Genomic DNA, 12112 nt, shown 5'->3' with positions numbered 1-12112 from the left:
GACCTGGCTCGCAGCAGGCCACAAATGCATCATTGTGAGGTCACGAAAGGCACTGGCTTTCTTGCCTGCTGAGGCATCTCCTGCAGACAGCATGCAATGGGGTGCTGGGCTGAGCCATAAGTCACTCTGGAGTCCCTACAGCATCCCTACTGCCATCCCCTGCAGTGACCCAGAGCACGGCAAGGCCCTCGGCCGTGGGTTGACTCTGTCCATCCATGTTCTGGGTTCAAGGCACAGCAGAGAGAAGGATTTCCACATCCAACACACCACAGCCCAGGTGCCTGTGGGATTATTTAATGGTGAAATCTGCTACAATGTATCTGACCTTCCTATGAAAGCCGACCGTGATAAACATCAGGCTGAGAACGTCTGACCTAACATCTGTGCTTTTAAAAAAAGGTGTGTGTGCGCCCACGTGCTCACATGCAGAAGCTAGAAGAGGTCACTGGGTCCTCAGAGTTGGAGCTGGAGTTAACAGGCATTTGCCAGACATGGGTGCTGGGATCCAAACTCAAGTCCTCTCTTTATCACTGAACCATCTCACCAGTCCAAGTTGCTTTCTTTTCCTTCTTAGAACAACTATAATTGGCTACTTTAAAGTACCCATCTTTTACCTAAACTTGGTAATATATAAAACCAAAGTAGCAGTTCTTTGAATTCTTTGAAGAACAAAACATTTTTTTCTTTTGAAAACTTCCTGCTAGAACAGTTAAGAGTTGCAGAACTTAGCAGAAATTGTCCCCGAAACATTCAGTATTTACCACAAGGTGGCGCTGTCTCAATGCCATTTTCACACAAAGGCCCCAAAGGCACATAACATGCTTGCTAGAGAAGTTTCTTCACCATCAAGGTAAGAAATGATTGTCAGTCTAAGGAATATAAAGTCCAAGATGCTTTTTCTGTAAGATTTTAGATGACACATATATGCTCAGCAGTTTACACTAAGGAATTAAAATTCAGAGGCAACAACTTCGGGCCCATTTTACACCTACCCTAACAGAACACTCTGAACAGCAGGGGGACCAGGCACCAAGGCAGGCGCAAAGGCCAGAGCACCCCAGGTATACACCTGACATTCCCAAAGGCCCTACACACTGAAATCCACACTTGGAAGACACAGCTCCCAAGAGCCAGCACAATCCCCGAAGATTTACAAACACGCTCCATTGTCGGGGGCACAAAGTTAGCGCCCGCCCTTACCTGTGTCCAGTGACCATGCAGAGAACAAAGTGTGTTCCTTACGTGGTCAATGGAAGCGGGGAGGGAAGGAGACGGTAACTTCCATGAAGAAAATGGACAGCCAAAACCTTGGCCAGGTGATCAAGACCAAATGAACGGAGGTAAATGACACTGCCGGTTAGGTACCTTCAGCTCTGCGGGATGAGAAAGGGTACCACAGCTCTCCGAGTTCTGCCCGAAATCCCTTAAGTCCTGGCCAGTGGTGAGAAAAACATCAGACACGTTCCACTAGACCTACAAAACACCGTACCCAAACCACCAGGGTCACCAAAACAAAGGAAGTCTGAGAAACTGTCACAGTCTATCTACAGAAATGCCATGCGGTGGCAGCACAAGCCTTGAGTCCCGGCACTCGGGAGCCACAAGCAGGCAGGCAGGCTGATCTCTGAGTTCAAGGTCAGCCTGGTCTACAGAGAGCGTTCCAAGACAGTTGGGGATACACAGAGAGACCCTGTCTCGAAAAACAAAAACAACAACAACCAAAAAAGAAAAAGAAAAATCTACAGAGACATGATATCTGAATGTGATATGGTATTGTGGAATAGAAAAAGAGCATTAGAGATGTGGGGAAAGCACAAATACAGACATTAGTAGGTATCAATATTGGTTCTGTATTACACAATGCTCTGAGTTAATAACGCAGGAAACTGACCATAGGCTATATGGAACTTTTGTTTTGTTTTGTTTTTGCTTCTCTCCCCTCACCCCAGACAGGGTTTCCCTGTGTAGCTTTGGAACCTGTCCTGGAACTAGCTCTTGTAGACAAGGCTTGTCTCGAACTCACAGAGATCCGCCTGCCTCTGCGTCCTGAGTGCTGGGATTAAAGGCATGTGCCACCACTGCCCGGCTGGAACTTGTTTGCAACCTCCCTATAAATCTAAAACTACTACAAAACGTTTATGAAAATAAAATCAAAACTGACCCAGGCTTAAACAGTAACTGGCAGATGCCACCGGAGGCAGAAGCGTCTATCCAGGTGGAGGTACTGGTGTCCTCATAGTCCCACAGACTTACTGTAGAAGACACAGGAGAAGAAAAGCTCAGCTTCGCTACTGGTCACAGGAAGGACAATGGCAGCAGTGTGCGGTTCCATGTCTTCTGTGCCAACTAGACCCCCTGAGAATGATCAGGACTAAGACCGCTGCCCTGGGTAGCAGGCCAGGGAGGTAGAATGAACCAGGCTTTGAAATCAGAGAATTCAGGTCCTAGCCATTTATCAGCTGGGTGGGTACCCACCAGGAGAACTATCGCCTAACCTAGGATTCTCCGAACATCGTAGATAGGACTGATACTTATATCTAGGATTAAAAACATGTACACTGTGTCTAGCACTGAATAAATTCTAACTCCAATCCTCCTCCTAGGCCAGGAAAACCATGAGAATGATACCACTGGGTACTTTCATAAATGCGTGCCAGATTACAACCATGACCATCTACCTACGTATACTTTATAGACCATTTTGTGCCATGGTGACCGGATCCAATGGTTGCAACAGAGACCATAGTAGCCTAATGCAGTTCCTGTCTGACCCACGGCAGAAGATGGCCAACTCTGGTCAATAGCTGTATTACCAAAAGCTAACAGACACTTTTCATTCTTTACTATGCTTGACCTTCAACACCACAAGCCTTCCTCCTCAGGGCCAGAGATCTGAACTTGGGTTCTGCACTCTGACTCCCTCGTACTCTGCCCAAACAGGACTCTGCGGAAGACCCAAAGTCCCTGAAAAGTCAGATCAGTGCACATGGTGGTGAGTTACCCCAGCGGTACACCTGGGTCTCAATAGAAGTGCGTCACTTATAACCTTAGGACCAATCAGCACCTTGGAGTTCTTATTCTTTAAAAATGTAGGAGTACTACCCACCTTGGAAGTATCACAAAAACTGTATTGGGGGCTGGTGGAAAGGTACTAGGCACACACCCCAAAAAAGGTTTTTTTTCAAATGCAAATTCATCTAGAAAACCAAACTGGAGCCCTAGCAACTTTCCCAATTGGCTCTGCCAAGACACAGGTCCCTAAACTCTGGGCTGCTGGGCAGAGACAGGGGCAGTGCCTCAATGATGGTTCACTGATATCCCAACTGCAATGTCAATATCATGTGTGAAAATAAAACGTCCCCGCCCCAAGCCACTGTCCACATTCTATCCCCCTCAAATTCCCATGTGCGAATGTGTCACTATAACCTGGAGTTTCGCTTCCCTAACATTTTCTCAGGCCAACCTCCACACCACCGTGTTCTCTTGGTCTTGCAGAGAACGAAGCTGCTGCCCTTCGCATGAATCACTGACAGTCCCAGACCAGTCTCAACTCCCAGTGGCAAGCAGAAAACAGGCCCTGCTCCAAACCCCAAACTTCTTTCATCCTCTGGTATAAAAACAGTCAAAGGACATTACTGACAAAAACAACCAAAAAAAAAAAAAAAGTTAAATCCTTCCTGGCTCCGTGACCCAGCTATTTGCATAGGTCAAATCCACCCTGGCCCTGACTCACGTTCTCACATGCCTCCTGACCACTGAGGGGACTGGTCGATGGCCAGCTAGATGCCCCCAGGAGCTCCGGTCTGCCGGGGACACCATCTACTTTGAACCCCTTCCAACAGAACACACACAGGGAACCCCTGCTTCCAACCAAGAATTCTCCCTCTTTCCCACGAGGTCACAGCACCCTACAGACACTGCTGTGTCTTCTCCATCACCACCAGTCTCTCTCACTAACCTGGGTGTTCCCAAGAGCTCTGGGCCAAGTGTCTACTTCCCTCTATGCCTCCCTCCTCCCTAGCCCAGGGCACACACGGCTAACACTGAGAAAACCCACATGAAACCAATGTTTATGAAAGCTCCTGAAGCCACCGAGTGAAAAGACGGACTCGGATAACTCAGAGTGCCTCTGAGGCCATTCGGAAAAATAAACATCACGCCAGATAGCCACCTCCACCTCAAAGTGTCCTGGGGTGATGAAAAGGGTCCTGGACCCAGGAAAGCTGGGGCCGAAAGGGACCTTTGGGGTCCTGGACACAGGAAAGCTGGGGCCGAAAGGGACCTTTGGGGCACTCCATATAAAGAAAGACACAGTCACTAAGAATATCCCGGGTGAAAGAGAAACGGGATGTCAACCACAAAGATAGTGGGAATATGCAAAAACACAAGTAAAAGTGTGATTCTCTTAAGCAGCATGCTAAGAAGTTCCTTCCTCGATTCAGGGCAGATTCATGGGACTCTGTTTTCGACCACCGTCTATCACAGAAAATCTAAGCACCAACCCTATTAACTCACCAAGGTGGCTCACAGCTCTTAGTAGACAAGTAAGAATCTGTTTTCCCTTCTTCTAAAGTAAACAAGCAAAACACCACGAAGTGTGTACGAGCACACTGGCCAAACAGGGGGAGCTCAGGTCCCGTTTCCACTTCAGGAAGCTCAGGGGAGTCTGTAACTCCAGCTCCAGGGTATCCAAGGCCCCCTGCTGGTCTCTTCAGGTATCTGCACATATGTGTATATGTGTATGTGTGTGCGCACACTCACATGTATTTTTTTTTAATCTTACAAAAAAGAGTATGCACCGTAAAACCAAAGACCGATAAATGTCAGTCATGAGGAACTGGACTGGTTTCCTAGATGTCTCCTGGGCAGAATCTTCTAGGGCTCAGGGAGCCTTCTGGGGCACCCTTTCAGCTTGTTGTGTATGAAATGCTCCTCTCATGCTCCTCCAAGCTCGATTACCCGTGTCCTCACTGCTTCATCTTCATCGCTTCCCATAAAAGTGGCCACAGGAGCGGAAACAAAACATGCGACAGGAAATGCAACCCGATTCAGTGTCGGGAAAGATCCTTTCTATGGAAGCGATGGATGGGTTGACTAATCCCAAAGCCGTGGCCAGAATGTGTAAGCATAAATCCAAACTGAACCATTACAACCCAAAATCTAGATAGCAACTCAGTTTTAGAAGTTCCTGCCTTTCAACAGTATTGCCTTCTCTTTCCTCCTGGTCAGAGATATAAAGCTAAAATAAAATTAAAGGGGGGGGGGCTGGAGAGATGGCTCGGTGGTTAAGAGCACTGGTTACTCTTCCAGAGGTCCTGAGTTCAATTCCCAACAACCACATGGTAACTCACAACCATCTGTAATGACATATGGTGCCCCTCTTCTGGCCTGTAGGCATACATACAGGCATACTGTATACATAGTAAATAAATAAACCTTAAAAAAATTAAAAATGTCATACAAGAGGCAAACAAAGGCCAGAGAGGGCAAATTATGGGATCTCAGAAGTTATAGCCAGTTTGATGTGACCTCAGTAGCTTTTCTCCAGAGTGTTCTAGGAGGCACTCTTCATCAACAGCCTCTATAATTCCACCAAAGATACATATGGCAGATGACTACTATCATTTCTACAGAAGAGACCAAGTATCAAGAGAGATCAGTCTAGTAACTTGCAAAGACATATGGTTATCAATAACAAGGATTTGGGACCTGAACCCAGGTCTGTCCTCCTGGACAGGACAAAGCCTGGGTAGAATTTTTCTATTAAGGCAGTGAGAGAAAAGTGGGGATTGTCTACAAAAATTCCTGTTCACATAATACAAGTTATACCGCTCACATTTCATAGATACCTTTAAAATATTCATTTATCCCAAGAATCTCCTGTATGCACACATGCAAACGTGAATGTATGCATGAATGTATACATATTCATTCGGGTCTCAAAATGTATACATTTGGCTCTAATAAAAACTGTATCACTGAAAAATAATATAAACTGCACCAAAATGTTTTCAATAAAAGAAATCCCTTATTGAACTTATACTGAAGAGCTTAGGCTCCACAGTCATATTCTGATTGACACAAATGGGAACTTCCCAGCATACCAGTGCTATACCCAGAGTCCCCGAGAAACACTGTGCTGCCCAAAATAGCAGTGTGCCTAGTCCTTGCTGTATTGTCAAACAACACCCTCCAATATTTTGATGGAGTCATAACTAGGACACGATGACCTCATCTGCAGCCTACTTCATCTACTCCATAAAGAAAAAGAGGACACGTGGTCAACTATGGTAGTCTCATTTGCTGGCCGCACAGTCAGGCTGGCTCTGCCCCCACATGCCCTGTACCTGACAGGATTCCAATGTACAAGCTACATGCTTCTAGAATGATGCACAAGCTCTCTGCTCCATCTGGTTTCCATCCAAGCAAACACCAATCTGTTTCTCTGACAGAAAAAAAAATAACGGCTGTGTCATCCAGACACTGTTTGAGCAATGTAAGCACTATCCAAACTGACATGAAGGCGTCCACTCAAGTACTGACCTGATCCCTTGCCTGCACGAAGGAACAACACCACGACTTTCTCCTACACGCGGTTCCAAACACCAGGCTACTGTCTGCTTGACCTCACTCCATTGCTTAGTGAGCAAACAGGGGTCACTGTGGAGGATGCAGCCACCACGATCTTCTTGATTACTGACCTCTCTTTTCCACTGAGAACATACGGGGAGTGTCATCAGTTAACAAGGCAAGACATCACTGGGCACGGTCTGCTCCACCTACATTGCCCTATTCTGCTGAGACCCATTGCCTCTTTCACTCCAATCTCTGGTTATGAAAGCTAGCTTAGCTTCCTTCACCAGGCAATTACCCATACAGCATTTTACCCATATCACATGAGTCATGTGCAAAACAAGAGGGGATGAGTGACCCCAGTGGCTGGCGGTAGAGTTGGGACTGGAACCTGCTGTGCTCTGTTGCTTTTATGTCCTATTCGCAGGGAGCAAAGTCTTGCAGGAGACAGAGTTGCTCATCAAGCTGACACACGCTTGCCAGAAAACACACATCTGAGGATGGAGTCCCACTGGAGGGCATCTGGCTGAGGATGAAGGCTCAGGAAGACCAACCCTGTGGGAACGCAGTGGTGGCCACTGAGTCAAATGAAGGAAGATGGAGACTTCGCTCCATAGCACATGGTTCCCGGGGAAATTGCAATCACCATACCCTATCCATCAGTCTCCATCTAAGTTAAATGTGGCTTGCCCTGTGGTATAGTCACTTCGGGCTTCTGTAATAAAAGCACCACACAGAGTAGTCTAAACTATTTATTTTATATAGTTTGGAGAGCAGTAAGCCCAAGATCAAGGAACTAGCTGGAAACTGTCTTCTCGTGGTCCTGCTCACATGGCTGTGGCAAAGCCAGCTTTAGTCTCTTTCCCCAGTCATATAAGGACACATGACAGTGCCACAGGTCTCCACTCTCTCAAGCCCATCTATCCTTAAGAACCCACCCATGCTCCACACTGCTCCCCCACAGATATTTCCTAACGGCAGGTCCTCAATATTACAACCTGGAAATGTAAGAAAACACATTCAAGATCACACCCATAAGAAAGGCACCAGATCCCCGTCTCCATAAGGAGGAGGAAACACCTACAGTCTACTCCAGCACACCACCACGCTGGGAGGACCCAAGTCTGGCCTGCCTGTGATAGAGCAATCGGAGACAGGCTGCACCAGTGAGGTCCTGCCCCCCTCAGTTAGGGAGACTACCCAGAAGACCAGGGCTTTTGGTGGGGAATTTAGCCTCCCAGGCTCTTTCAAAGGTGGCATGTTTACCAACATTCACTGTCATCAGCAAGGAAGGCTTTTTTTATGAAGAAAGTAATGAGAAAATCAAACTTCCCCAGAGAGGCATTTCCTAAATTCTGTATTCCTGCATCTTCACACAAAGAAAAGACGGCCTAAGTGGAGTGACAGTGCTAACTACTCTAGATAAGCAGCCACTCTCAGGGAGGCTCCCTGGGCTCAGCTCTCACTGTCCCTAAACAATGAAGGTAATGGGGCTGGGTAGGTAGGTAGCTCAGGGGTAGAGCACCACACCTACCTAGCATGTGTGACATCCTGGCCTCCAGGTCAGCACAGAAGGAAAAGAAGAAAACCCTGAGTGGAACTGGAGGATATAGTTTAGAGGCAGAGTGTTCGCCAGGTGTGCAGAACGCACTGGCTTCAATGGGGTGGGGGAGGGGCGAACACATGCTGTGTCCATACCAGGCCCTGGTGAGCAGCCATCAGTAAATAGATTTTAGGAAGATAATTAAATATAGGTGGGCCGGAGGGGGGTTAGGGAGGCTTGCGGTGCATACCTGTGATCCCAGCACTCGGGAGGCAGAGGCAGGCAGATATCTGTGAGTTTGAGGTCAGCCTGGTCTACAAAGTGAATTCTAGGACAGCCAGGGCTCCACAGAGAAATCCTGCCTCAAAAGAAAAACAATAACAACAAAACAAAACAAAACAAAACAAAACAAAACAAAACAAAAAAGTAGGCAGGCTTGTGACACTTGTCAATACCCCATGACAGTACTATGTGCCCTTTATATGACAAGGGCAGGAGACTAGAGCTGGCTTTGCCACAGTCATGTGAGGAGACGATGGGAAGGCACGTTCTTCCCCACGGTCCATTTCCTTCTTTGAAAACAAAAAGAATCGCCATCCTGTGCTACGTTCATTTCCCAGCTTCTGGCTTTGCACTTCTCTGGCTACTCTGCCTTCAACACAGCAAGCCATTCCTGCCCCCTACCAGCATTCACATTTCACGACAAATCTGAGGACTGGAGCCAGAGCGCCAGCCCCTCTGTCTAGTCCTACCTCATGCTAACATTCATTAACGTTAGAGATAGGTGGAACAGCTCCCACCGGCCTCTGGGAGTTCTGGGTTTCTCTGTGAATCAGCAAGTATCAAAAAGATTCTCACTGTCCCACCCCCACCTACTTTCTGTGAGGCAAAACCTTCGCTTCTGAGCATGGCTCTGGGCTTGTTCCAGCCGCCATCTGACACAACCACAGGGTGCAGCTGACACTGCTATAAGTGTGACCAGCCTAAACCTCCAGCTGTCATTAGCTGCAGGCAGGCGGCAGGAAACAGGCAGCAAAACCTTGAAAAGCCTAAGAAAATGAGAGTGTGACCAGGGTTCGGAAACGCAAGGGGCTGCCAACAGAACCACGCCCGGGCACACTCCCTCTGCGCACGGTGTCTGAGCAACCCAGCCCACGGGGAAGGCTGGACCTTAACTATAAAGTGTGTGATCTCTGTAGACACGGCAAAGAGCTATGCTCAAAGCTTTATGGGTGCAAGGTACCACTATTTCTAAATTGCTTATGTGCCCTTTAGTGTTTCCAACCAATCGCACATAGCTGGTAAAAGCAGAATACCAAAAATCTCATGCCTAGGTCCCATCGCCAGCATTAAGAAAGTGACTGGAACCTCCTTTTCAGAGCTCCTGGGGGAACAGAAAAGAACCAAAGACAAGACTCTTGCCCTTGAGGAATTCATGCATTCACTATCAAGGCAGAGAGATGCAACCCAAGGCTTGGCGGAAGGAAATGAGGTGTGCGGTGCTTATCGCATTCAGAGGCTATTCCTCCCACGGTGAAAAGGGAAGACGGAAGGGACGCTGTCCCTGAAGTCAGCTCTGAAAAACCCTGACCTAGGGCACAAAAAAAAGAGAAGCGAAACGAGGAGAGCGGCATGGGCTGGAGTGATGACGCAATGGGGGTCAGCCAAAGACCAATCAAGGAGGGGAGATCAGCTTTCTCAATAAACAGTTCAGGAACCAGCGGTGTCCATGAGTGCAATGACGAATTCAGTTCACACTTCACATCATGCACTGGCCAACCCGACGTGGACCAGAGATCTGAATACGAGGAAGTGAAAACGACGGAACCCTTAGGAGAAAAATAGCTACATTAGGTAATGGCCATATGACATCAAAAGGACCGAGGCAAGCAAAAAGCCGGACAATAGAAAACCCTTCCTGTTTGAAACAAAACTATCGTTTTAATGAAAAAGAAATCACAGGGTGGAAGGATGTTTGCAAATAATATAGCAGGTAATTTACATTCAGGCCATTAAAAATGCAGCAAAACATAAAATACTAGTTTATATGCGCTAGGATAATGAATTAGGAAGAACAGGATAGAGAGGCTGCTAGGGGAAGTGGAAGTCTACTTCTCCTCCACTGGTGGGAGCATCAAGTGGTGTAGTCACTGCAGGAAGTAAGTTAGCAATACAGCAAAGCATTAGCCATAGAGCCACAGTTAAGAGCCACTGGCGCTAATACTACATATACAGGCAAGAACAAACAAATGCAGATGTGCGCGTCAAAGTTAAAATACAAAACTGTAGCAGTATTCGTGACAGCCCAAGGTGGAAACAGCCAACTGTCCATAAGGGATAACCAAAATATGGTAAGATCTGATTTGGTAACGAAACTGAATGATGTTGATTCATACTACAAAGCATGTTCTAAAAACAGCAACAAAAATCACTCGCCGAAGATCACAGCTTGCTATAATGCTAGTTGTACAGAGTGCCCCCAATAGGTAATCTATAGAGACAGAGAATGGAATTGGAGTTGCTTAGGGCTTGGGAGTGGGGAATGAAGGGTGGGGAGGAATGGGAGATGATTAGTGATAAATGTAGGTTTGGGTTTTCTTTTCTAGGTAAGATTAAAAAATAAAGTTCTAAAATTAGACTTTAGCAATGGTTGTAACCATGTGAAAATGCCTTTAAAAACTGCACTGGAAACTTTAAATAGCTGAATTATGTGGTATGCAATTATATTTCAATAAATCTGTTTTTTAAAAAAACACAACTGGCTACATTACAATGGAAAATGTATCAATTTAACTTTAGAAAATTAGAAACTTCTGTGAGTCATAAAACACTATAACCTAATTAAGTGGAAAATGGACCAAAGAGGGTTTTTATAACATTCATGACTGACAGCTCAAAACAAACAGTAAAATTGTGACCATTCCTAAGAAACATACGCTGACAAGACAGTTATGAGGACCAACCATATCTTCAATGTTAACCAAGTGTGTCTCGACCCAGTCATTCTACTCCTACAGCCGAGCCAATGAAAAGAGCGGATAGACAGGAATGTTCTTTATCTAGCCCCTTACTTGTCCTGTGTTAGAGAACAGGCAAATGTGTGACTGTTGTTTTGTGTACCGTGAAAGAGAGAGAGGGAGCTGGGTGTGGTGGTGCATGGTCCAATACCATAGAAGAGCTGAGGCAAGACTGGGAGTCTCCATAGGAGACCCTGGCAAAAGCCAACAATAGACAGAGACAAAAGTAATGATCAGTTAGGAGGGACAGAAGGAGTAGACATCTAGTGTTTTCTCTCTCTCTCTCTCTCTCTCTCTCTCTCTCTCTCACACACACACACACACACACACACACTTTTAAGGTCGCAGTATGGCCCCAGATTGGTCTTAAGCAATCTTCCTGTCTCAACCTCCTAAGTAGCTGAGACGACAAGATGTGTGTCACCATGCCTGGCAATTCCATATACTTTTGTGTATATAATACGTGTGTGTGTGTGTAGTAGTAGTAGTAGTAGTAGTAGTAGTAGTAGTAGTAGTAGTAGTCTGGAAGCTAAAGAAACACAACTCAAGCCATTCCTCATATGCCTTAAATACTAAGTCTAGCAGAAGACTGGCACACTAGTGTGCTGGTATTTCTTTGGATGCTCCAGGAGCAAATTCTGGGTGTAGCCAAATGACCCCGTGAGTGAGCTAGGGCTCATGAACAGAGAAATAAGTGGACTCCAAGCTCTCAGAACCAGTAGGGAACACACACTGGCTCTGAGCATAAGCACACATTTGGAGAATGACAGAAAGTGTGTGTGTGTGGAACGTACCCTTGCTGAAGGCTGGTCTTAGGCACTCAAAGGAAAGCAGGGGGTAGAAGTAACCATCTCTACAAGGGGAAGAAGGACTGTGTGTTCCCTGCCTTATTCTCCATCCCCAGAAGCAACCTCACAGATGCAATGCACCACCCTCAGCCTGTGATCTCCTCCATGCATGAAGCCAGAACATATAATCT

At 46.5% G+C, this 12112-nt stretch overlaps 1 protein-coding gene across 8 annotated transcripts in view; it reads right to left on the bottom strand.

Annotated features, from left to right (window-relative positions):
* Tanc1 (tetratricopeptide repeat, ankyrin repeat and coiled-coil containing 1) overlaps positions 1-12112 on the bottom strand; it is a 189412-nt gene that overhangs the window by 90271 nt on the left and 87029 nt on the right. The gene's annotated exons all lie outside the window — the stretch shown is intronic.

The sequence above is a fragment of the Mesocricetus auratus genome, unplaced genomic scaffold, assembly GCF_017639785.1.
Source record: "Mesocricetus auratus isolate SY011 unplaced genomic scaffold, BCM_Maur_2.0 Super-Scaffold_100004, whole genome shotgun sequence".
Classification (NCBI taxonomy): Eukaryota; Metazoa; Chordata; class Mammalia; order Rodentia; family Cricetidae; genus Mesocricetus; species Mesocricetus auratus.
The sequence above is the reverse complement of the archived record's forward strand: the minus strand, read 5'-3'. Positions and strand labels throughout refer to the sequence as shown.